Here is a 25744-nt window from a genome sequence, read left to right as displayed (position 1 = left end):
TTCAACAGACGCACACCAGCACCTTCCGTGTGCCGGGCACCAGGCTGGGGCCAAGAGGAAACTCTGCTCTGGGCACAGGCTTCCAGAAGGCAGACACCTCAGGGTCCCCTCCCCCCAGCATCTGCAAGGGCTTACACACAGCGGTGCTCAGGCCACAGTGCTTATTAAGTGACTAACTGATCCATCAGGCTCCCCTTTGCAAAGCAGAGCAGTGCTTTCCCCCACTCTTGCTTGAAACTCCATTAGTTTAACCGCCACCCTCGTGAGGTTCGCCCTTTAGAATGGAAGCACTTTTCACGCCCACGTTCGACAAATTTCTGATCCCGTTCCCCGAGATAAGGAAGAGTAGAAAAGGGAAGCCAGGCTGGCCTTTGGGGACCTCACGTGGTGCTAGTTCTGCCCAGGATGGCAGGACAGTGGCTTCATGCTTTCCCCAGGGCCCCACCCAGACAGCGGGTCCAATGGTGACAGCAAGGAGGCATGAATGGGGTCAGGAGGTGGGAGGAGAGATCCACTTCACAGACCTGCAGACAGATGGACCCCAGAGTAACAGTGTCCTGGAGGGGCAAGAAGGACATGAGTTCGAGTCTTAACTCTTGCGCTGCTAGTCGCCTGATTAAACAGGCAGCATAGACTGGAGCGGAGTGAGCAAATTGGATGCACACCTTACCCCAGGATGGTCTCCAGAGAGCAAGAAACCATGACCGAATCCTCATCCACTGCCATGGTGGGCAGTCCTTCCCAACCTGACACAATACCTAAAACCCACACTGAAGAGACTGATAAAGTAAGTTACCTGGAAGTCTGTGTTCCTACAGACTGAAAACGATCAGGAAGCAAAAGCGAAAGATGAATGAGGAGAGCAGGGAAACATCTGCAGCTCTCCTCACGAGGAGCTGGTCTCCCTCCTATGTAAAGAGCTCCCAGCAAAACACTAACAACCCAAGAGAAAGAGGGGAGAAGAGTATGAACAGCAAGCTCTCAGAAGGCAATACAAACGGCTCTTAACCATCTGGAAAGAAGCCAGCCTCACCCGTAAAGAGAAATGTGAACTGCAAATACATGGAAAACCTTTTTTACCTATCTGATTGGGAAACATCATAGCATGTCATAAATCGGTGCTGGCCAGGCTGGCGGGGGACAGCACTCCTACCCACCCCTGGCACAAACCCCGGGGGGCACAATTGAGGCACATCTAACAAAGTCACTAACGTACACACACACCTTTTGACCCAGCAGATCCTCTTCAAGTAATTTATCCCACAAACATTCTCACATGTGTGAAATGACATATGTACAACATCATTCACTGCCGCTTTACTTGTAACAGTAAACAACTGAGACCAATCCGTCTCTCAGGAGAAGCTGGAATACTATACAGCTGTCAAAAAGGGTGCGCCAGCTTGAAATGTGCCATCCCAGGGTATCCTGTGAAAAGTCCACGAAGTAACACTAATACCTGAGATAGATAATGACTGAACCAGGACACAGAACAACCAAAACTCTTGCTTTGACAGAGTAACGAATCTTCTTTCTCATTTTCAGTTTCTATTTCTATTGTCAGAATGTAGCTTGTGCAATTTTTTTAAAACTTTTTAATAGAAAAAACAAGATCTACTGTATACATAGTGCCTACAGGTAAAACACTATATTGTATACCCAAAAATGTTCTAAGAGAGCAGATTTCGTGTGTTCTTATCACAAAAATAGTAAGAATAAAGAGGGTAAGAGGAAATTTTTGGAGATGAGGGTTGGGCTATGGCAGAGACTGTGCGGAGGGTTCCACCAGTGTATACTTTTATCAGGATGTATGCACTAAATATGCAGTTTTTGTATGTCACTCATACTTCAGTAAAGTGGTTTTAAAAATAAACTAAAAAGGGGGCTGGCCCCGTGGCCGAGTGGTTAAGTTCGCGCACTCCGCTGCTGGCGGCCCAGTGTCTCGTTGGTTCGAATCCTGGGCGCGGACATGGCACTGCTCATCAGACCACGCTGAGGCAGCGTCCCATATGCCACAACTAGAAGGACCCACAACAAAACATATACAACTACGTACCGGGGGCTTTGGGGAGAAAAAGGAAAAAATAAAATCTTTAAAAAAAAAAAATAAACTAAAAAATAAAGACCCTAATAGAAAAACTCAGAGGGCAACACAAAGTCGTTGATAAGTGAAGCAACGCTACACGTTGAATATACTAACATGGAGAGAGACGCTCCTGGCATGCGTATTGGGGCGGGTACATGTGTGTACATATGAAACTACATATGTGAACACACAAAAAATGAACAAAGCCTGTAAAAAAGAAAAGAAAAAACAAACCCCAGGTCCATCACGTCTAAGTTGCACAACCTTGAGAAAGTTACTTACCCTCTCTGTGCCTCAGTTTCCTCATTTGAAAAAAGGGAGAACAATCTTCTGACCACACAGGGCTTTGAGAGGACTCAGCGGGGGTTAGACGGGCAGAGTGTGGAGGCTGCACCTGGCACGAAGTGCCCAGTTTGAGATAACAAGTGTCTGGAGCTGGCCCGCGGGCCGCAAGGCTGGGGGAGGGCCCGAACCCACCCCTTACCCTCCTTGGCAGCCCGTCATGAGCCGGGGCCCAGGCTGCTCTGCGAGTGGCCTGGCCTCTGGGGTGGCTACAACAGCAACGAGCACCTCAGGACTGCCTTCTGGGGCCAGGGGCAGCAACACAGGCTGACGTCCCAGGCGGTGCCTAGTGGGCCAGAGGGGCAGCTGTCCACTGGGTCAGGGGGAGGCGGGGAGGCTGGCCCGAGGCAGAGAGAGGTCCCAGGCAGCATCGGGTCCTCACCCCAGGCCCCCTGGGGCTGCTGATGGGAGAGAAAGCATAAGACCCAGCCTGCAGGACATGCTCTGCAACCTCTAAACCCAGGTGGGCACATAAAGAGGGCAGAGAGCCAGCCAGGCCAGCATCCCCACCCTCCATCAGCCTCCGGCCTCCCTCCTCTGAGGACCTCCACCGCAGGGAGACCCGCTGGGAAAGGGCCGGGGCAGGCCCCCCATCCTGACCCTCCTGGGGCTGGGGTCGCTCCCACTCTACTTCCACCAGGGAACCCACTCTGGGATCCTAACCCACTTGTCCAAAGGCCCCTGGCTGGAAAGCATTAGAGCTGGGACTCGAACCCAAACCCACCCCGCTCGGCGGCCCAGGCCCACTCTTAACCCTCGGCCTGCACTTCCTGAGGCGTGCTCTGCCCACAGGGCCTGCGAGCAGAGACACACACAGCAACCCCCAACACCAGGTTCTGGTCACAGGCAGTGCCAGGTCGCCCTCCTCTGCCGAATTCCCCCGCACATTACCAAGTCAGAGGCTCTGAGAAGTCCTGCAGGAGACGAGCCTGCTGAACCAAACAGCTCAACACGGCCCGTCTCGGCGGTCACGGGACTCCCTCTGCACTAATCTCTGACGGACTCCCTTCGGGAAACGCTGACTCTAGAGGCCCCAAGACCCAGCTTGGAGCTCCTCCCTGAAGCAGCCTCCCTGGGCAGTTGTGGCCCAGAGAGGACACTGTCATCCCCTTTCCTGACAGTCCAGGGACCCCCCCCAGGCTGGGGCCCTGCTCCCCACGTCCACCTGACCCTGGCTTGGGCTGGATGGGCTCACAGGTGGCCCGGCCCCTGTACCTCTTGTGGGCCAGGGGCCACCCTGAGCTGGACCTCTGGGGTGGGGGTGAGGGGAAGAACGGGGAGAGCCCCCAACAGCCCCTGCCCCCAGGCAGTTTTCAGTGGAAGCAATCTGCCCTGGGGAGGAGGCAGCCAGAAACAGCTTTAAATACCAGCCAGGAAAGGCCCCTCGTGTGGCACTCCTGCCTCTCTTGTGCCAGGCAGGGAAGTGGCCCACCTGCCCCAGGCAGGGGACAGAGCCCTGGGCTGCATGTCAGGAGACCTACAGTCCAGTCCAGCTCTGCTTCTCACGCTTGTTAGGCCCGATGCCCCCAGGGCAGGCAAGGCCTCCAGGGTCTGCAAGGTCCCATCCCACTCATATCGGCTGAGAAGCCAGGCACAGAGGTGCAGGGACAGGCACCGCCACCCAGAGCTCAGCGGGCCACCTGGGGCCAGCCTCCCCCAGCCGTGCACAGAGCCCAGCAAGGCCCCCCGTCCGGCTCCCACAGTGCCAGCAGCTAGAGCGCCCACCGGAACCCAGGGTGCCGAGCCCCACAGCCCAAGGCTTCTGAGAGCCGGAGCAGGCCGGGACGGAGGCACAGCCGCCTGGGGAAGGCCAGCGGCCCGGAAGAGCCTTCTGCAGGGGAAGCAGCCCGCCCACCGCCCAGCCACCCCCAGCCCCACTTCCGGAGCTGCACCCACACAGGGGCTCAGCCTCCCCGCCATCTGGGCCAAGCCCCGAGCCGCGCACGTATGCCCTCCTGCCCGACTCTGGCCTTCCGGAGCCAGGCCCCAGATGGGCACGGGAAGCCACTGTGATGGGTCCCAGTCTACAGCGGCCACATGCCCCAGGCCCAAGCCTCCCCTCAGGGAGGTCCACCAAGCCTCCCCGCACATGTCCGCCACTCCAGGCACACCAAGCCCAATCCTGCTCACCCTCTGGCCAAAGCACTCCTCTGGGGCTCCGCGAGGCCTGCTTCGTGCTGCGTGATTTGACGTCTGTCGGTTCCCCAAACAAGCCCCACCCTTTCACCTCCGGGCTCTGGCAGCCTCAAGGCACTGCCTCCCTCTCCACCCCCGCCCCCCCTGCCTGGCCAACTCCTGCCCGCCTGCAGAGCCAGGCTCTGCGGCCACCTCCTCCAGGAGGACTGCCCGTCTCCTCCTCATCTGGACACGCACCTGCCTCGGGTTCCTGGAGCCTGCGCTTCCCACTGCTCCACAGGGCACCCGGCCTGCCACCGCCGGGCTACTGACACCTCCCCCAAGGCCATATCTGGCCATATACTGCCCAGCTTCCAGGACCCAATGGTGCCTGCACATGAGGGACATGCAAACCCCAAACTCCATGGACTGAGTCAGCTCACACTGAATTGTCAGTCAGGGGCTGGGCCCCAAGCCTGATGTCCCTTGTTCCATCCACATGAGCTCTGGGGGTCACCTGCCTCAGGACTCGGTTGCTCGCCTGAGCGATGGGGATGGAAACGTACCCGGCTCCCTGGCCTCTTCTGGCACTGAAATGACCGCACGGCTACAACAACTCCTCATAAATACGGAAACTTCACCCCTGGAAAGGGCTGATCTTGCTGTGTGGTTTCTACCACAGGAAAGCGGGCCCCAGCCTGGGGCCCCCACGCTCCATCCAACAAGTGCCCCCCAGCTCCTGCCCACGCCATGCCCCGGGCAAGGTGCGCAGACCACAGCAAGCAAGGCGGACGTGGGGGCCCTGTAGAGCTCATGGTGGGGGTAGAGGAGAGACGTATGATAAATGAGCTATGTGACGAAAAGAAATGCCAGGGTAGGCAGGGGTGCAGCCTCAGGCCGGGCAGTCGGAAAGGCAGGAAAGCTTAATGGTTGAGGATACAGGCTCTGAGACCAAACAGGTGTGAACCCCAGCTCCACATCAGAGGAGGTGTGTGACCCGGGACATATTAGTTAACCTCTCTGGGCCTCTGTTTCCTGACCTTAAGAGTGAGCTGGTAATGGTACCCAATACTCAGGGGCTTCACACAGAGGCTGGCACTCAGAGAGTGCCATCACCTGGGAACACCCCAGCTGGCTCCAAACAGGAGGAATGGGCAGCCTGAGAAACTCTGACTTCAACAGGCACTGGGGGACACACTTCAAGTCCCAGGGTCCCAGTCTGACTTCCTGTCAGTCCCCAGAAGGCAGCTCTTCTCTTCCCTTGCTTCCTGGCCCAGAAAGCGGAGCCTGACAAAGGGATGCAGAAGTGCTGGCCTCTGTCCCAGGCCCCCCTCCCCAGGGGAGCTGAGCAGTGGCCCCAGGGAGTCTGGCTGTTTCAGAAGAAGATGCTTCCCCATTGCGTGGGTCTCCCACTCAAGAGGGCCTCTAGCCGTCTGCAAAGGGTTCCTCCTCCCCAGCCGGCTGGAGCCTGAGGGAGATGGGGGTGGGAGGCCCGGGAGCCCCAAGGGGCAGACTAGGAGGTCCCCGACCCACACTAGCAGGGAGGTGGCATCAGCCTGCCTACTGCAGAGATGGGGAGACCAAGGCCAGGAAGAGGGGATGACTGGCCCCAAATCCACATGGCCCCACTGAGTGAAGCCAGAGGAAATGCGCCTCCAACACGGCTGGGACCAGGAAAACTCACATTGGCCCTGAGGCCATGGAGCCTTGTGGGCCTCAGTTTCCCCATCTGTGCAGAGAGTGGCTGCGCCCCAGGATCCCGGGCCTCTCCCTGCTCAGTGACACCAGGAACCATCAACCCAAGTCAGCTGCACCTGAAGCAGTGAGACCGAGCCACTTCCAAAGGGCAGGAAAGGCCCCCGACGGGGTGAGAAGGGCTTGGATCCTGGAAGACAAAGAGGCCCCATCAGAGTACTCCGGGTCTCAAGAGGTGGGTGGCGGCACCACCTACTGCATGTACCCCTTGGGGGCATCATGCTCCCCAAAATCCAGGCCTGCCATGCTGCCACCCCTAAATGGGCATGAGCCCCTCCCTGGGTCACCTCCAGCCGGGCCCAGGAGGAAGAGAGAGGAGGTGGGTCTTGGGAGCCAGGCACAGGGCTGAGAACTGGGGTACCCGCAACAAAGACCTCAAGTTGCTTCTTTTCCCTCAGGCACAGTCGCAGGGTAATTCTTCCCAGTGGTCAACAGGGAGGGGGTAGACCGAGGCATAACGGGGAGGATGGAGAGAGGAGGTGTCCCCCAGCACCAGCACCAGGGAGGGGGACTCCATATGGAGACAAGGGGGCCGGGAGGCTGCCAAGTGGATGACTCGGAAGCAGACACACTTGACCCCTCTTCTCCCAAGCTTGAGGATGCCTGAACGGGAAGCCCTCACTGGGTGACACAAGTAAGGGGGCCAAGGTGGGGAAGCTGTCTAAGCAGGGGGTCTACGCAGGTGAAGGGTAGGAGACGGGTGAGCCAGTCCGCTGCCCACATCGGCAGGCCAGCCAAGAGGGCACGAGAGGCTGCGGAGGCAGGACAGGAGCAGACGGGGGGCCAGGACCAGCAGGCCAAAGAAGCAGGAGAAGGGGTTCCAACATGACACCAGACAGGAGAAACCAATGGACGTGTGTGTTAGAGGACCCAGGACCCCCAGGGGCCTCTTTTCAGGCCCAAGCTCAGCCGCCCCCCCCGCCCCCGTCCTGACACCAGGGAGCTCAAGTCTGTCTCCCCAGCACAGCACTTGGTGGGTGCTCTGAGAACACCCGCGAAATAGACCTGCCAGAAATCAGCAGACCACAGGAGAAATGACCCCCGGTGTCCCAGGGAGAAGCGCCACCGAAGAGGAGCTGAGCCCACCTCTGCCCCAAGGCTCCCCCCACCCTCCGCTGACACCCCATCCCTCCTGCAAAGGCTTCAGGTGGGGCTGGGGGTGTGGGGAGAAGTGGAAGGCAGGGGTGAAGGTGCTTCGGCCCAGCAGGTCTGCACCCAGGATTGGGCAATGCCCCAGCCATGACGTGGCTGGTTGTGAAACCCGTGGGCAGCGGCAGGTCGAGCCAGATGCCTACGGCTGTGGGGTGGGCACCCTGCCACCCTCCTTGGGGGTGGGGGTGGGAGGAGGCATGGGCAGGCTGGGCTGGGAATTGTGGGGCAGAGCTGGAGGGCCAGCGGGACCCCCATACACAGGCTGGAGGACTCCGGCCACTGTGGGGACCTTGCCGCCTGAGCCTGCTGGTCTCGGACATCTGGAGAACGTTTTTCACACGTTTAACTCTCCCAGCAAACTGCATACTGCCACGTTACAGATGAGGAAACCAAGGAACAGAGAGCAATTAGCCCAAGGGCTACCCCTCGCCCGCCCTGCCCAGCCTCACCTCCCAGGTTCCCACCACCCGGGGATGTCCACCCTCCCACTCAAGGCAGGTGGGGGCAGAGGAGAGCCCGACACAACTCCATGACAGTGAAAATGACAAACACCTCCACTTGGGCAGCGTCTCCCCCATGCCAAGCACAGTCTGTGCCTCATTTAAGCCTGTAGTGTTGCTCTCTGTCCCCTCCTTTAATCCCGTGACCACCTGACATATTCAGTACCATGAGCAACCCATTTTACAGATGCAAGAAACTGACTCAATCCTTGCCCCCAACACACACACGCTGCTGCAGGGAGGCAGAGCGGGGCTGGACCCGGCCATCACCAGAGCGTCAGCCGGCTCTGCCTGGAGGCAGGGGGCTGGACCCAACGACCTCCAGAAGGCCCTGATTCTCGGGCTGGTGTTCAGATGCGGTGGCCTCATTCACAGAGCCAAAGCAACTCCCAGCTCTTGGCTACGTAGGTCTTTGCAAACACAGTGAACATCCAGAAGGTCCACCACCAGCACTTCCCTCCCACCCTGAGACCCAACCCCAAGAAGGGCTGGAATCGCCACCCGATTCCGGCGAGCAATGTGGCCCACTCGGCCTGCTTCCTCGCAGGCCCCAGGACCTTCCAGCCAGCTCAAGCACCACTCTCCACCTGGGCACGGGAGACAGAAAGCTGCCATCAGCTCAGCGTGAATGTGCCCCAGGCCCGCTCCCTCCAGGACAAGAGGAGGCAGGAGCGGGATGGCATTGAGGAATGGGCCACCAGTCACCTCTGGATGATCCCTGGTAATGGTGGGATGGCAAGACATGGAAAACCCAAAGGGCCAGATCGTCCACATCCCAGCTGAGGCAGGACTCAAGCACAAGTCCAAGAACACACGGCCCCAGGGCAAGAGCGCAGAGTCAGCCCCAGCGCCCGGCCGCCATTCAGACAAGGGGTCAGGCGAGGCCCACGGGCTCCCTCAGAGGAACCTGATTGCTCTCCTCCAGGGAGGGCCACTCCCAACCCCCCAAAGCCACCCAGAACCCCTGTTCAGCTCTGCCCCACTCAACCTCTCCAAAGACAAGGCACAGTGTCCACTCCCGCTCCAGGCCTCAGGCCAGGCAGCTCTCCAGGACAGGGAGGGCACGCAGGAGCCCCTGGGGACCAACTCGCTGGGAGACCCAGGATGAGGCAGTGCCCCGCTGGGCCTCTCCGTTCTCCTCTGTAAACGGGGGATGGATGACACCTACCACACAGGGCAGTGGGAGAGGCAGCGAGTGGTTCAAACAAACAGTTACAAACTGTAAAGGGGGGTGCGCATCCCCAAAGCAACATCAAGTCAGACCTTCGTCTCCCCTTGAAAAGCGCCTTTGGCCTGTCTGGAGGCCCTGCCCGTGCCCCACCCTGGCACTCACAGCCCAGCCCCTCGCTGCTCCAGCCCTCAGGCCCACAGGGCCGCAGGAAGACACCCTCTCCCCGGACCCACTCCCACGCCAGCCCCCAAAATGGCCGCCAGGAACAGCCACTTCTTTTCAATAAAAGACCACAGGAGACTCGTCCTCCACAAAGTTCACACCTTCCCTTCTGAGGGCCGAGAGCCTGGCGTCCGCCTGCCTGCCCACCGGGAGCCCGGCCTCGGGGGAGCCGGGAAGGCCCTTCCTGCCGGCCGGTCTCTGCGCCCCACTTCTTCTCCAGCCTTGTCCAAGGCAACAATACATTCACCAATCACAGACTCAAGGTCCCGCTCAGATTTTTTTTTTGTAAAACATATTAAAATCAGTATGTAACAACTTCAGACAAGTTCATCCACATGCAGGCTAAAACCATCTGAGGGCCCCAGGGGAGCAGGCCACACGCTGAGAAGTGCTGGTCTCCTTACCCCTCGCACCGCCCACCTGCACGTCTGCAGCCCAGAGAGCTAGTGACAGTCATGTCACATGGCCACTCCAGGCAGAGCCAGGCCGGGCTCCGGCTGCCGGGCAGGCCTTGGGGCCAGAGACCCTGTCACTCAGAGGCCCAGCCCTGCCCTCTGCTTTCCTTGTCCCCGCTCCTCGTCGCCCCAAGAGCTGGCCAGGGAGGGAGCCCCCAGTGCCAGCTGTCCTGAACCTCACGTGGCGACGTGGAAAAGAGGCACCTGCTTTGCCCTGTGTCCATGTACGTGTGTTTGGATGAGTGTGCAGAAAGATCCAGAAGGACCTGCTCCTGATGCCCCACACTGGTGCCCGGGCCGTGGGTTGGGGGGTCAGAGGGAAGGGTGCCTATTCCCTTTTCTTGAATCGTCTTGACTCTCTCTCTCTTCCCTATCACTCTCAGAGTTTGGTTTTTTTGTTTGTTCATTGTTTTACTCTAACAAAATAAGTTCAATTGCCCTTCCCTTGTTAATTTTTACTTTCACTGAGAAAACTAAAGTGTACTTGTAAAATTACATTCTTAAAAACAAAGGTAGACATTTGAGGCTGTGGTTCACAGAATTCCAGGTGGAACAAGCCAGATGAACAGCAGCACAGTAACCACAGCACCTCTTGTCAGGCTGGGAAATGCCGCCGGCAAGCTGTCCCTGGTCCCCCGTCCAGGGGCTGCCCCACCCGGCTGTCTGCCCAGGATGCTCCGAGAGCCTCGCCAGACCCCATCCATCCACTCCCAGGCCAGGCCAGCCTGGGGGTTCTTCCCAGCGGCCCCTCAGGCCCAGGCCACCAGGACAGATAGCACCACATCCCACACCCTGCTTTACCTGGCTCTCCTCCAGGGTCCCTCGGCAGCCAGGCCAGGGTCGGAGCTGGCTTGGAGGTCGCCTGGCCCTCGCCGTCCCCTCCTCAGCCCACGTCAAGGCTCACACACGGGAAGGCTCCTTCCACAGCTACCTAATGAGAATGAGTCACATCTGGGACCCACACTTCCTTCTCCGGCGGCAGCAGAAAGGCCAGTGGTGAGCCCTCAGCCCTGCGCCACTTGGGGTGCAGGGGCCGCTCTCCGAGCTGCAGCACAGCCCTCAAAGGGGGGGGAGCTCAGGCCAGGCTCCTGGCTCCAGTGACCTCATGGAAATTGGAAGCTTTAAACTGGAACAATTTTTGAAAAGTAAAAATGAAACAAGCACCAAAAATCTCCATTACAAGCCCCAAACGACTGCTGGATGTAGGGCGTAAACGCATCCTTAATGAGGAATTAGAGGCAAGAGCGGCCTGGCGCGGAGCCTCATCCTGGCTGGGCCTCTCACACTCACAGTCACACACACAGCCCCTCGGCCTCAGTTTTCCCACCCACACAGTGAAGTGGCCTCGTCCATCTTTGAGAGGGGATGATCTGAGAGCTCAAAGGTCTCCAGCCTCACCTGGGGACTCTTTATTCCACAGCTGCCCTCATGCTGCGGCCAGGCCAGTGGGCAAGGCACATGCTCGGAGTTTCTATTTGAAACAACCTGAGCCCCCAGAGAAGCTTGGCAGCCCTTGGCCCCAGGAGGCTGGGCATCGAACCCTAGCTTCCCTTCTGCTTTGCCAGGCCTCAGTTTCCCCACTGAGCCCCTGGGGTGCTCCATGCTGAGGCAGCAGACTAGGAAGGGCTGGGGAGCAGGGAGTGGAGACCTTCTGAGAAAGCGGGGGAAGACGCCCTCTGGCCCTCAGGGAGCCCTTCTGAGCATTGACATGGGGTCCTGGGGCCATTTTCCACCTTTTATCCTGACAGTGAACCCAACGGCTTGGTACCAAAGAGGGGTACACAGCCTGACGTTCCCAGCAGACGCTCCTGCCCTCCCCAGGCCTCCCTTCCAGCTCTTTCCTCCGAGGAGGCAGTGGACAGACTCTTCCCCGCTGACCCGCTGCACCCCACACCGCCCGCCAAGTCCCAGCAGGCAGGGCCTGTGCACACAGCCAATGCACCTGTGAGCAGCGTGCGACACCGCTGTGCACTGGCACACGGCCTCACGGACCTCCCCATCAGCCCCACAAGGAGGGTCTTCTATTACCACCCTTCTATAGAAGAGGAAACTGAGGCTCACACATGCCACTCACTTGCCCTAGCACACACAGCTAAGAAAAGGCAGAGCTAGGATTCAAACTCAAGTCTGTCTGCTGTCAACCACTCAGGCCACGACCCTCCTGGGAGCAAGGAAGGGCTTCTGCAGGGACACGCTTCTCCAAACCCCACTCTGCCCTCCTCGGCAGGGTGCCCTCACTGAGATCACCACGCCTTGGTGCTCAGTGCTCCCAAACCTGCTGCACAAACTCCCCCAAAGGAGGGCAGCTCAGGCCTCCTCAGCATGAGGCAGGGAAGACTGGTTTCTGCTCACTCAGGGTGCCAGGCACACAGCACGGCCCTGACCCGTTCCTGCCCCACTCAGAACAGCCGGCCTCCCCGCTGTGCGCAGCACCCCTCTCAGGGGCTGGGGACACGAGAAAGCTCCCGGGCCAAGCCCCGCCCACTGATGGCATGGCACAGAGACCCGGGAGCAGCATCCATGAAGGTGAGACCATGGTCCGGAGCTCAGGGCAGAGAGACCTCATCTACCTGGGGGAGGTCCGGGGCCTCCCTGGAGGAGGGGGCCCAAGTCGAGGTGCCCCAGGCCGAGAGGAGGGCCTGGCCAACCCCTGACTGGTGCACAGGAGCTATAGGCTGCAGGGTGACAAGGCAGTGAGACAGCAGGAGAGAAGGAATAAAGCTGCAGCAAAAACCCGGCAGACGGGGTTGTCAGTTAGCCAGGGACAAATCACAGCGAGTGCTGAGCAGACAGCGTGGCCCCGTTCAACAAGCCAAGATGTCGAGCCCGTGCCCCTTGGGAAGAAACCCTACAGCAACGCAGTGCGTTTCCAACTCCAGGCAGGTTTCTGCGAGGGGGTGTGGGCAGAGAAAGGACCACCTACGCCACAGCCACAGCTCACCACACCCCAGGAGCCCCAGGAGGAGCCGGGGCAATCAGGCTGGCAGCTCCCCCAGCCCAGCCCTCGTCCCAGCTGGACAAAGACGGTTCAGAGCTCTGGAGTCAGAGGCCCCATTGAGTGACCATGGCCAAGTTACGAGACCTTGGCAGCTCAGGCAGCCCATCTGTAAAGTCAGGACGACATCCCCCAGCTCCTCGGGAGGCTGGGAGGGTTAAGTGAGAAGCGCATGTAAAGCGCATAGGAAGGGCTCCGCTAACACCGGTAGGCACAGGAGGCCAGGCTGACAGTGCTCAGTCCCAGACCCCAGATCCTGGCTCTACCGCATGCCTGGCCTGGTCAAAGGCCTTCCGTGGCTTTGCTGTGCCTCCTGAGTCAAGTCCTGGTCCTCCTCCTGACCCCCCACACGTGGTCCTGCTCATCCTTCCATCCTAATCTCCCTCGACCCCACTCTCCAGCTGCCTCACTCTTCCATACCTTGGCTCAGGCCTCTCCACCACCTGGAATGGCCATTCTGCCATTGCTACCCATCCTGCCAAGACAAGTATAAATGCCACCTCTTCCAGGAAGCCTTCCCCAATACCCCACCATCCCCTCATCTGGGCCACAGTGCCACAGGCCTCTCTACAGAGGATATAGAGTTATCCCCCTTCTGTAGCATCCATTTCACTCTGGTAACAGCTCCCTGTTGGCGTGGGGAACCAGCCCTCCAGGGGTGGCCTTGTGATCAGTGTCCACTGAAGAACGGGCCTGTGACTCAAAGTGGTCCAATGAGATTCAATTCTAGGAATTTTGTTAGAAGTATGGGAGGAAAAGGTGCTCTCATTCCACTAGGCTGGTAGGACACGAGCTGGGAGCTGCTGGGGCCACCTTCCCCACTGTGGTCATCAGTCTCCAAGATGGCCTCCAACAACCCCTGCCTGCTGGTGTTCCTGCCCTTTACTGCCCCCTCCCACACCACCTGGGTAACCAACAAAATATTGCAGAAATCACAGTGGATGACTTGTGAGGCCATGAAAGACACTGAGGCTTCCACCGTGCTCCCCCTTGGATCACTCAGTCAGAGGAAGCGAGCCACCGTGTTGTGAGGACACTCACGCAGCCCTGCGGCAAGGCCCCTGTGGAGTGGAACTGGGGCCTCCTGCCCACGGCCAGCACTAACTTGCCATCCGTGTGACCGAGCCACCTTGGAAGTGGATCCTTCAGCCCCACTCAAGACTGGACCAATGGCTCTTGCTGGAGCGTCCCTGCCTGCTCCGGAGTGACCGAGGGTCACCTCTTCTCTTCAGCAGACCCGCCTCTCCCCAACACCAGGCATTCAAGAGGCCCTCACAACACCTCTGCCGAATTGATCCACACCCAGCTTCTCCCAATATGAAGTCAGCAGAAACACAGAACCCACACAGAGTGGGCAGCGGCACTGAGTGCCCCTGCACTCACCCCAGCTGCGAGGACAGAGCAGGCTGGCTCAGTACCAGCTTCAGGTCTGCTGGCCGCCCCCATCCTGGCCCCCAGCTCCTCCATGCTCTGAGCCAGGAGGGCTGAAGTGAGATCCCCATGGAGAAAGGCTCGCTGAGGCAGGCATGCCTTGTGGTCCCATCACTCACCCTCCTCCCAGACTGACTTTTCACACTGGGGTGGTTGCATTCCGATGCGTCGACTCACCTCCGGCCCCTCTGCCTTCATCTCTCCCCGGCTGTGGCTCAGGGATGTGCTGGAATCCCTTTCTTTCCCAGGCTGGGAACATATGGAGATGCTCTGGCTCACCCTTCACTTAACAGGCAGGAAACTGGGTTTTCAGAGGAGAAGGGGCTGACCGAGGTCATGCAATGGGTTACAACCCACAGGACAGAACTAGGACCCTCTCACTCCTAATCAGTGCTAGGCCTAAGGGGTGACGTGGGGTGAGCCTCAAAGGCCCACCAAATAAACACGTGCTAAGTAAACAGCATCTTTGCTACCAAACTCAGCTCCCCTTAGCCACTGCCCCTCCTGGGTAGAAATCGAAATTGCTGCTGCTCATCCCAGTTCCAATGCCAGAACAACCCTACGTCATGTTGGTGGTACAGCCTGCCAGAGGGCAGGAGGCTGGCTCCCCTGACCCACAGGGCCCCAGCCTCTGCCAGGCCTGGGCAACAGGGCTTCGGACAAGGAAAAGGGCAGCCAGGGTCACAGTGTGTTGAGCAACAGCAGAAAATCCTAAAAGAACAGATGTGAAAGCAACTGCCCTGCCAACCAAAAGTCCTTATTTCCTTTGAAAAACTTGGCAGCTGGGCCACACCAGCAGCCGCCTGTCCTTCCCCACACCCTGCCCCGTGTGAGCTTCGGAGGGGCAGGCAGGAAGCCCACGCCCCTCACTCAGATCCTGGCAAAGGGAGATACCCAATGTGAAGATCACAGCCCACAAAACTGCACGTGAGGTGCCACCTCTTGTTCATTTAACACTATCACAGACGTGCACATATTTTTTTGCACACAAGAAAATCTAGAAGAATATATTCCAAATCTTAGGAGTTATTGCTGGGTGATAGAATTTAGCACAGTTTTGTGGGGCTATTTTGCAGAAGATTAGCCCTGAGCTAACATCTGCCACCAACCCTCCTCTTTTTGCTGAGGAAGATTGGCCCTGAGCTAACATCTGTGCCCATCTTCCTCTATTTCATATGTGGGATGCTGCCTCAGCATGGCTTGATGAGCAGTGTGTAGGTCTGCACCCAGGATCCAAACCAGCGAACCCCAGGCTACCCAAGCAGAGTGCACAAACTTAACCACTACGACACCCAGCCAGCCCCAAATTTAGCACAGTTTTAATTTCATATTTGTCTCCTTATTTATGTCTGTTTTCCAATTTACAGTAATGAGAATACACTACCCACATAATCAACAGACAGCGACAGACAAGTAAAGCGACCACTGTGAAGAAACAGAAGGAATAAGGAAAACCAAATGCCTGAGACCGGAGCTCTCCACCCAGCACCAGACTCAGCACTACTTACAACCAGGTGAAAATGGAGGGTTTTTATGATAATTAAAAATACTAGGGCTGGCCTGGTAGCATAGTGTTTAAGTTCGCATGCTCTGCTTGGGCAGCCCAGGGTTCGTGGGTTTGGATCCTGGGTGTCGACCTACACACCACTCATCAGGCCACGCTGTGACGGCGTCCCACATACAAAATAGAAGACTGGCACAGATGTTAGCTCAGGGACCATCTTCCTCACCAAAACATCAACCACAGTACCACCTGAAAGGCACTGAACACCAATGGCTGCCACCATTACAAAAAGGAATTCACCCAGACAGGGCAAGCTCCCCAGGAGAAGTTTGCAAGCCCATCTCCAATGTGCCCTTGTGCAAAAAAAAAATCAAAAGTGAATTAGATGAAGCTTCCGGACACAACTACCAATTTATAAGAGGTTGAGCGGATAAGGAACGCGTTACACATTATAGGAAGCTCTGCTACAGGAAAAAGGGCCCAGCTTCAAAAAGAACACGGCACAAGAGAGAAAACGAATGAATATCAACCCTACAGATGAAAGCAGACTGCAGAAATGCATCAAGCAATCTCATTATGCAGACCTTATTCGGATGCCGGTTTCCAAAAACTAAATATATATAGAGAGAGATGTTAATGAAACAAGTGGAAATTTGAACACTGAGACGACAGAGTTGTCAGCTGTGGCGGCTGAGGGATGGTGGAGGGGCTACTCCTCTGTCCCCGTGCGTGTTTCATTTTTCCATAGGAAACGTTGAGCCATTGTCACTGTAAGAGCTCTGGCATCTGCTGTCTCTTTCGAGGCTCGCGGCAGGACAGGGACGGCTTTAGCCCCTTCCTACAGATGAGGAAACGTGTGGCCCTGAGGAGCAAGGCGACTCAGCCGGGGTCTCAGCGCTGGAAACACAGAACCAGCCTCAGCCCTGCTCCCGACTGGCATCCCCGCGCCACGCAGGGCGCGCGCGCTCCCAACCTGAACACGGACGTGCGCGTGGACGGGCCGACGACCCCACCCCGCTGCAGGGAGCCGGGGGCCGCCACCCCCCGCCCCCCCCCCCCCCCCCCGGCGGAGCGGAACGGCTCCCACCACCAGCCCGGGGGGCATCTGAGCCTCTCCCCGCAAAGCCCTCCCGTGGGAGCCGCCGCCCGGCTGGCCTCCGCGGGCGCCCGGGGCCTCCACGCCCAGACGTGGCCCGGTGCATGCCGTCCAGGCTGCGGCCGCCGCGCCGGTGAGAACCGGGCTGTCTTCGTTCCCCCACAGAGAACCCCCGGTGTGCAGAAGACACAGCTCCGCGCTCAGTGCGGCGCTACACCGCAAAAATCCTGCAACTGCCTAAGCGTCCAGCAACAGGGGACAGAGAAGATTAACCAGGGCTGCTCCTGCCACACGCGGGGAGCCTGAGGTCTGCCTGAGAACCCAACAGCTCCACTCACAAAGCCAGGGAGCAAGCTGCACAGGCGCAACTTTCCCTAGACGACAAGAAGGAAAGTTGTGATGCTCCATTTCTTTTTCTTGTCATACGTGTAAAAAAGAAAAAAGTCATCTGGAAGTCACTGGAACCGAATATGTTAACGGGTTACTTTGAGAGTACAGATTCTGGTTTTTCCCCCCACTTTATTGCTTATGTTTTCACATTTTTCTATAATAAATGTGAATTATTTCTGTGATTAACACAAAATTAAAGCCATTTAAAACTAAGGAATGGGCTGGCTGGATGGTGTAGTGGTTAAGTTCGTGGGCTCTGCTTCCGTGGCGTGAGGTTCACCAGTTTGGATCCCAGGCGCAGACCTACACCCGCTCATCAAGAGATGCTGTGGCAGGCGTCCCACATAGAACATAGGGCAAGACTGGCACGGATGGTAGCTCAGCAACAATCTTCCTCAAGAAAAAAAGATGAAGACTGCTCAGGGCCAATCTTCCTCACTGAAAAAATTAATTAAAAACTAAAATTAAATAAATAAAACTAAGGAATGAGCTGACTTTTCCTCCTCCCGGGAGGAAAATGTAGCTCCGAGCCTTGGCTCAGGAGGCAGAAGCTGCCTGACTGTGGGACCTCTGAGGGTCACCTCGCCTCTCTGAGCCTCAGTTTCCCCATCTGTTGTACACCAAACTCACCAAGTTGAGCTCCTCCCACCATCCTCACAGAGCCTGTTCCCTCCTCTGTGCCAGGGGGGCTATAAGGCACACCTTCAAAGTCACAGGAACAATGCCTGCCCAGCCCCGCCCCCCAGCCCCTGTGGACAGGCATGCCCATTTCCAGCCTTGGCTCACTCCTTCGCCTCTGGGGCACCTACTGAGCCTGCACGAGGCTGGCGGGGAACAAGGGGCATCAGAGGCCAAGCCCTGGGATGAAGCAGGCCTCCGCCCTGCTCCAGGCCGACTCGCGGGTCTCAATCCTTGTGCCCACCCCCTAGGAAGGCGCTACATCCCATCTTACAGAGGAAGAACCAGAGGCTCAGAGAGGAGAAAGGACCGCCCACCTCCATACTGCAAGCAGGATGAGACGGCAGCCTGGGGCCCCTCTGTGAGTGCCTCCTACACCCTCCTCCTGGGTGGTCAGCCAACCCTCCTCACCCCTTCAGAAGAGCCAGGCGCAAGCCCGCCTCAGAGCTGCAGGCCAGAATGAGGGGGGACTGGGAACAGGGCAGGCTGCAGCGGGCTGCAGCCTCGAGGCTTCAGGCTCCTCTGCCTCCTCTCCTGAGCCCCCAGCCCCCGCCCCCCGGCAGGTGCTCAAGTGTAGGCTGAGTCAGGGAGCTGCACTGCAGCACCCTGGACGGACGAGCAGGGGGGAGGCGACAGACAGAGGGCATCGTGTGGGAGGGCAAGGACCCAAGCCTTGGGGTCAGCACCCTGGATCAGGTGTCCAATGGCCCTTCCCCAGGACAGCAAACTCAGAGCCCCCAGAGGCCAGAGGGGCATCAACAAGTGAGGCTGGCTGGCAAGGTGGGGTCGGGGGCGCCCGGCAGGCCCATGCCCTGTGTAGAGAGGGACTGTGGCTGAGCTTCAGCCAGGGGCTGCCAGGCAAGAATGCAGCTGGCGGTATGAGCCTTCTGAGTCAGCAGAGGAAACTACAAATCTAGGTTTTTATGTAAAATCTCATGGTTTGCAGATGTCGGCAATTAATCCAGAATACATTTTAAGCAGTTCTCCTATCAGTGCTCTGGACTCACTGCTGGGTGGCCCTGAGCACACCAGTTAACCTCTCTGGGCTTCAACTGTGTCATCTGCAAAGTGGAAAAATAACACAGGTTATTGTGACAACGAGATAAGACACACTTTGCCCATACTAATGATAATAAAAAGCAACGGTAACAATGACACTAATGTTCACTGCGTGCCAGGCGCTGTCCTAAGTGACAGAAATTAATATCATCTCATTCACACCATTAGATAGGCATTTTTTTTTCAACTTTGTATTTTGAAATAATTTCAAACTTTCAGGAAAGTACAAGGAACTCTCCTATACTTTTTATCCAGATTTGCCTATTTGTACCATTTTGCCTCACTTTCTTTATTCTGTCTATGTGCCTGTTCTCTTTAATATTTGAGAGTGGACTGTGCATACTGCACCCCTCCACCCAACTACTTCAGTGTGTGTCTCCTAAGAACGAGGGCCCATGTAAGTGTGGCCAAGTCATTTCATCCTGATACAATTCTTTCGTCTACCGTCCAGATCTAGTCTCGCCAACTGCCCCGACAGTGTCCTCTGTACAATGCTTCTCGGCCTAGGGTCACAGACCACATTTGGTTGTCACGGGTCTTTGGTCTCCTCTAGTCTAGAACCGTTCCTTGGGCTCTGAGATAAGTATTCTTATTGTCTCCATTGTATAGATGAGAAACTGAAGCTCAGAGAGGCTGAAGCACCTCCCCAAAGTCACACAGCTAGGAAATGTTGAGTTGGGCCTTAAGCCCGGGGTTTCCCTCCAGACTCTGTGTTCTTGTCCTCCAGGCATAAAAGCTTGCAAATAATAGCCTTTGTCGTTAACAACTGAAAACAGCAGCTCCTGTGGCAGACAGCTGGATGGCTGCTCACAACCACCTCACTCAGCAGGTGGTCATTAACTGAAGGAGTGGCCTCATGTGGACACACTGGTTGGCTGGGCCTTCTGCTGCCAGCTCCCCACACCTGGCGGTGGCCCTGGCCTGATGCCCACCACCTCACCCTGCGGGGCCCCATTTAGCCCCCTCTGTACAAGCTAGGGGGCAGAGAGCGCAGTGGAGGGCTGGGGGACCACAGCTCCTGCTTTCCTTTTTCCCCTTTAACGTGACAGTCCAGGCTCAAACAGCCATGTCCAAAAAGCAGAGGAAGGCAGACGCTCCCAAGACAGAGCCTGAAGCCAGAAGGGCTCCAGGCCATGGCCCTGAGCCACAGGCCACCAGCGCTAACAGGGCCCCCTGAGGTCAGCTGTCCAAGAGGTGGCTGAGCACTTTCTAAGACACATGACGGGGCTGCAGTGGCCGGAAGGGTTTACAAGAGCAAGGAACAGCAAGGGCAAGGGCTGGGTGGTGAGCATGGAGTCCTCACAGCTGGGGCAGGAAGGACTCAGGAAGCCAGGGTTCACCCCGCCTGCAGCGTGTGCAAAGAGGGAGACGGGCCTGTGGGCTGACCCCACAAACTCAGCATCCTCAGTGAGAACCCAGGGGGATGCGGAGCCGCCACTGCTCCAGGGGCCCGGAGACCCACTGCAATTCCAACCCAGCCCAGGCGGCACGCACTTAGAAAACACTCTCTTCCATTCCCAAATTGGGGTAGCTCAGGGCCTAGAGGCTGCTGCCAATCTTGACACCATCACCCCTGGCCTGGTGTCCCTCCTGAGAGGCGCCACCAGCACCCCTGGCTCCCGTCCACCCTCCGGCCAGGCCCCATCAGATGGCTCTCCACCGGCGGTCATGAGCCACAGATACCAGCAGACACGCAGCGGGAGAGTCACGCTGCCCGTGAGAAGCTCTGCAACGGACCAGTTACAATGGCATCTTCTGCCTGAGTTCCAGGCTGCTCTGTCAGGTTTTGAGGTTAACTTGTGCTGAAACATTTCAAAACCCTGGGACCCTCCCTTTGGGCACCCTATTAAATTCAGAAGTTCACGGTGGCCTCCAGACCTCACCTACAAGCCCAGGTCCAAGTTTCAGAAGCAGCAGAACTGCTTTTGAAACTTTGCCAGAACAAAAAAGGAATAAAGTTGTGTTTTTCTTCCTCATTATAGACGATGTTAAAAATACATAAAGCATGAAGAAATAAAAAATTATCCATCAACAAGCTCCCCAAAGATACTCCAATGAAGACCCCTCCTGTCAGTGCTCTGGCGCCCCGCGCACAGACCAGCCTGCCTGCTGTGTGAGCCTCTCTATAGAGGTGTTTGGGGTCAAGGGACAACTACTCTGTCTCCGCTATTGGCCACTGGGCTTACGAGGGGGCAGGGACCACACCGAGCCCATCTCTCTGCCTCCTGCCCAGGCACAGGCAAGCCACTCGAGGCTCCCCTGCCGGACTCAGCCAGAGTCACATAAGCTACCATCCCCTCATCGTCTCTTTGTGTCCAGCTACAGAGGAAGTGGAGCCAAGAGGTGAGGGATCAGCAGAAAAGCCTTAGGGTGTCCCCAGGTATGGGGTAGGAACAGGACGAGGGGAGAGGTGGGCAGGTGGGTGTGCAGGCAATATGTTCGCCCTTCGGGGGGCATTTAATGGGCCCATTTGAGACTCTGCCTGCTGGGGCGGGGGCTCAGGAACCACATCAGAACAGGAGAGGAAGACCGGGCCCAGGCCCTAGTCCCAGCTCCAGGCCTGATGTGCTGTGAGACCTGCGATGACATCAGCTTTCCCACCTGTGAACGGGGCTGGTCATTCCAGCCCCGCCTAACTCACGGGGTCAGACTGTCCAAGGGCCAGGCCAGGGCTCTGTAAGCCAGCTGGTCTCTGAAGTTGGAGGACTCCCTTGGGGGGCCTGGCAAGCCCCACCGCTGCCTGCCCTCCTCCATAAAAGGCCCCAGAGCACCCACTCTTGGAAGCCCGAGGGCATCAACCGCCTGTTCGCCGCACTGGGGGAGGCAGCTCCAGAAGGCCCCAGTGGACCCAGCTCGCCACGCATGAGGTGCCCACCTCTGCTTCCCAGGCCCAGCTGGTCCTCCTGCGGGACCTCCTCACGACCCCTGGGGTCTGGCCCCTCAGGCCCAGGGCCACAGTGCACAAGCTCCCCTCTCCACACGTAAAAGCAGTGACTGAACGCCAGAGCTCCCTCATCTCAGAGCCCACAGCCCCAGCCTGCCAAGCCGTCAGCCTCAGGCCCTGAGACCACTGCAGTCCTGTCGTTCATTCACTCATTCTTCTGTGGAGCATCTCCCTGGACCAGGTCTGAGGGGGCTTCAGGAAGCCGTGAGGGCCCTGAACCTAAGACTGGTCCGGATGTGGCCATTCTAGGCAAAGCCCAACCACACAGGGCACCCTGGTCCTTATCTTAAAGGCTCTGCTTCCAGTAATGAGTGCAAACTCTCACTTCCAGCGTTGGCTCCAGGACTCAGAAGGAACAGGTCTTGGCGTTTGAGAGAGGAGACCCAGATACAAACCAGGAGAGAGAACACCTTCAAGTCACACCGGGACAGGCTCCGGCACCCCCCCAGCTAGGGCCAGGAACCACCTTTGCCCCTCTCCTTCACGGGAAACGCTAGCTACGGTTTCCCGCAGTGGGGTCCAAGTTAGGGCCAATGCCTTGCTCACTCTCCCATCCACCCGCCCAACCCGTTACACTGGCGAGGGGTCCCGAACACTGTGGGCTCTCGTTGGATTGCTTCCAGCCACAACCCCTAGTCTCGCCCTCACCGAACCTTCTCCCCTGAGCTATTTTTACTTTAAACGGACTATACTGACGCCCCAGGGGTCCCTGCCTTGTCCAAGTCTGCGAAACCTAACAAACCAGCCCCTCTCTGCCATACAAGACAGCCGGCTTCCCAACAGAGTGGTCGGAGGGCGACAGGCAGGGGCAGAGCCAGTCCCTCCGTCAGATCTCAGTCTGGCCATCGGGTAGGTGGGGTTGGCCCCGGTTCCTGCGCGCCGGACGCTGTCTGGGCGCGTCTCCCGCAGCGCGCGGGGGCAAAGCTGAGAAGACCCACCCCAACCTCGGCTGGGAGCGGGAGCGGGAGCGCGAGGCTGGGGGGGAGGGGGGCGGCTCCGCGGGCCCGGGGCCGCCGGCCGGCATCCCGCCTCCATCGCCCGCTCCGAGCCGCGGCCCGCACGCCCCCTCCGGTGGGTGGGCCGGGCTGAGCCGGCGGGAGGCAGGAACCAGGCCCCCCGGAGACCGCCCCCCGACGCGGGGCCGAGGACCCGACGGCGCGCACCCCGGGGTCGCCGCGCTCACCTGCCCCTGCCGCCGCCGCCGCCGCTCGAGTGGCCGCGCCGGCCGCGGGCGGGACCCGGCTGTGCGCGCGGGGGCGGGAGCGGCCGCAGGCGCCCCCCGCTGGCCGCCCGGCCCGGCCCAGCCCGCCGCGGGGCCCCCGACACCCCGGCCCCGTTCGGGCGCCGCGCGCGCCCGCCCCGCTCGATGTTGCCCAGAAAGGTCGAGCAGGCACGAGCGCGCCTCCAGCGCCCGCCTCCCTCGTCGGGGCGGAAGGCAGCGCCGGCACCGCAGCGCGGGAACAGGAAACAGAGCCTTCTCCGAAAATGGCTTTCCTCCAAGTCACGCACGTGTCTGGACGCGCCAGGTGCTGCCCCACCCCACAGGGCAACACTTTCTAGCAAACTCTTTCAGCTGTTTGTGCTCCAAATCCTCCCTCCAGTAACGCCCCAGTTTCTAGAAGGATCCCTAGGCCAGGCGAGATGACAGAAGCTTAGGCGGAAACCTTCTGTCCCACTCAGGCCTTACGCTCCTCGGGGGTCCAGAGCGGGGAGCCGCCCCCCGGCAGCCACGGAAGCCGGGCCTCTACCAGCCGGTCTGTCGGCACTTGGGAGCCGAAGCCTGCCCACGAAGGCAGGTATCCTCCGAAGATAGGGGCGCTAACCTGGTCGTGACCCCACTCGCTGCTGCCTACAACGCAGGGTGGGGCCCCGGAGCTGGCAGCAAAAAAGTCCGTCCTGTTTCCGAGGCACCCAGGCTGGATGAGCAAGAAAACACTCCTCTGAGTCACCACTGGGAGGGACAAAGGAGACCAACTGAAGGGGTAATCAAGACCAGGAGGGCATTTAACTCACAGGACGTCATGAGTCTCTCCCACTTGTCCAACGTGCCCTTGTGCCCATTGTGGAATCCGGGGTTCCCACTTTGCTGGGAGGGGTCGCGCGGGCAGCTGTTAAGTTCATTGCTCAGGTCCAACCGCGGTGGCCCTACCCAGAGCTCACAGCAGACTCCTTGGTAGCCGCAGTTTAACAGGCACCAGGTGATCCTATGAGAAGCAGACTGGAGAGACTCGGGTCGGCTTGGAACCCGATGGTGGAGTCCCGGAGCCAGGCACCACAGCTTACCCTGGAGGGAAGAGGCCTGGTGTGCCACGCTCTTGACCCCGCAATGGGCCTAGAGCCGTGCCCAGAGGCCACCTACTTTGAAACCATGCTGAGGAATCAGACAGTGGAATACTGGAAGGTGAAAATCTGATTTCCATTGCACACGGCGGAGGGGGAAGGGCCCGGCTGGGACTTGGATCCGTCTGCAGCAAGCCTTTCCTGATTGGACACTGGTTCCTACGGCCTCTGGGCGTCCGGATGGTGGCACTTGGCCCTCTGGGCTGGAGCTGTGCCACTACCCTGGCGAGGTCACTGCCACATCCTGAGGGCTGACAGGGGACGATCTGAGCCGCTGGGACTTCCTTGCGCAGGAAATGGGAATCACTGCAGTGGGTAAATGGTGGGCACACCTACCCTTCGTGGGAGCCAGCTTCTGACCGGCCCCGCCCACTCCCTGCAGCCCCCACCCCCTCACGCGGGTCGACAGAACCCAGGAAGCCAGGGATCCCATCTGCGTTGCCCCAAGGCCTCAAGAACAGTGTGCGCCTCAGGCCAGAGGCGGTGTGTCCTGCCACCAAGGTCAACCCTGGAGAGTGAAGTGGAGCCCTGGGCATGGGGCAGTCCTGGGGGGCTTACGCTCAGCATGCTCCCTGCCCCTCTTCAGAGCACTAGGAGCCTTCAGCACTTTGCAGTGTGTGTGGGGTGGGGATGGCCGTTATGACTTCCCACCTTGTCGTGTGTGTCATCTTTATGCAAACCCACGACCAACTCTCCTGACAGCAGACAGGAAAAAAGAGCTGGAGAAAGTGAGTTAAACACAGTGCTTGCATCAGTGGTGGACACTGACTGCCAAGACAGCCCCACCAGCTGTGCTGTGGCCATCTCAGTGGCAGTCATCGAGCTGTATGCTCAGTCCTCGGTCAGTGATTCTCAAACTGTAGGCAACACTGGAATTCCCCAGAGGCCTAGTGAAAACACACTGCCAGGCCCCTCTCTGAGTTTCTGGTTCAGCAGGTCTGGAGTGACTACCCAGAATTTTAGCTTTGACCTAGCTCCCAGGTGATGCTGATGCTGCTGGTCCTCGGGCCAGCCTGGGTAGCAAGGCTCTAAGGCACTGCTTTCCAAAAGTGGTTGGAGTCCCCCCCCCCAGAGAGTCTGATCTTGGGGAGTGGTCTGTAAATATGCAATATTAAAAAACCCAGGTAAGTTCAGTTAGTGACAAGGATAGCACCTCAAATTGGAAAGAAAAGGAAAGCCTTCTTCAATACATTGTGTTGGGTGAATTGGCAACCATTTAAGGAAAACCTCTCAGATACCACCTCACACCATACTAAAACAACAACAATCAATCAGTAAAGATTTTTGTGTTTGAAAACAAAACTTAGGAAATAGTTTAGTAATTTTGGAGTGGAGAAGTCTGCATAAGAAATCAAATCCACACTGAAGGGCTGGAGTTAAAAGCTGAATGTCTCTCGAGGTGAGGGGGCTCCAGTATGTCCACAGCTAGTGCACTTGTGATTTTGATTATCCGCTGTTTAATTATCCAGAGCACATTTGCCTGGAGAGTCCCTCACTAACTGCCCAGGG

The 25744-nt window shown here is 58.1% G+C and overlaps 1 protein-coding gene across 4 annotated transcripts in view; it reads right to left on the bottom strand.

The window, feature by feature from the left end:
- Positions 1-23816, bottom strand: part of ADCY7 (adenylate cyclase 7) — a 57578-nt gene extending 33762 nt beyond the window's left edge. For 2 of the 4 annotated variants that reach the window (XM_044761652.2, XM_070500731.1), the window contains exon 1: positions 3320-3457. The gene's annotated coding sequence lies outside the window, so the exon portion shown is untranslated. Of the gene's footprint in view, positions 1-3319; positions 3458-4558; positions 4668-23718 lie in introns of those variants that run through there. The other 2 variants (XM_070500730.1, XM_014830270.3) reach the window with 2 other exon arrangements.
- Between the last annotated feature and the right edge of the window lie 1928 nt (positions 23817-25744).

The sequence above is a fragment of the Equus asinus genome, chromosome 28 (assembly GCF_041296235.1).
Source record: "Equus asinus isolate D_3611 breed Donkey chromosome 28, EquAss-T2T_v2, whole genome shotgun sequence".
NCBI lineage: Eukaryota > Metazoa > Chordata > Mammalia > Perissodactyla > Equidae > Equus > Equus asinus.
This window is presented reverse-complemented; position numbering and strand designations above follow the sequence as displayed.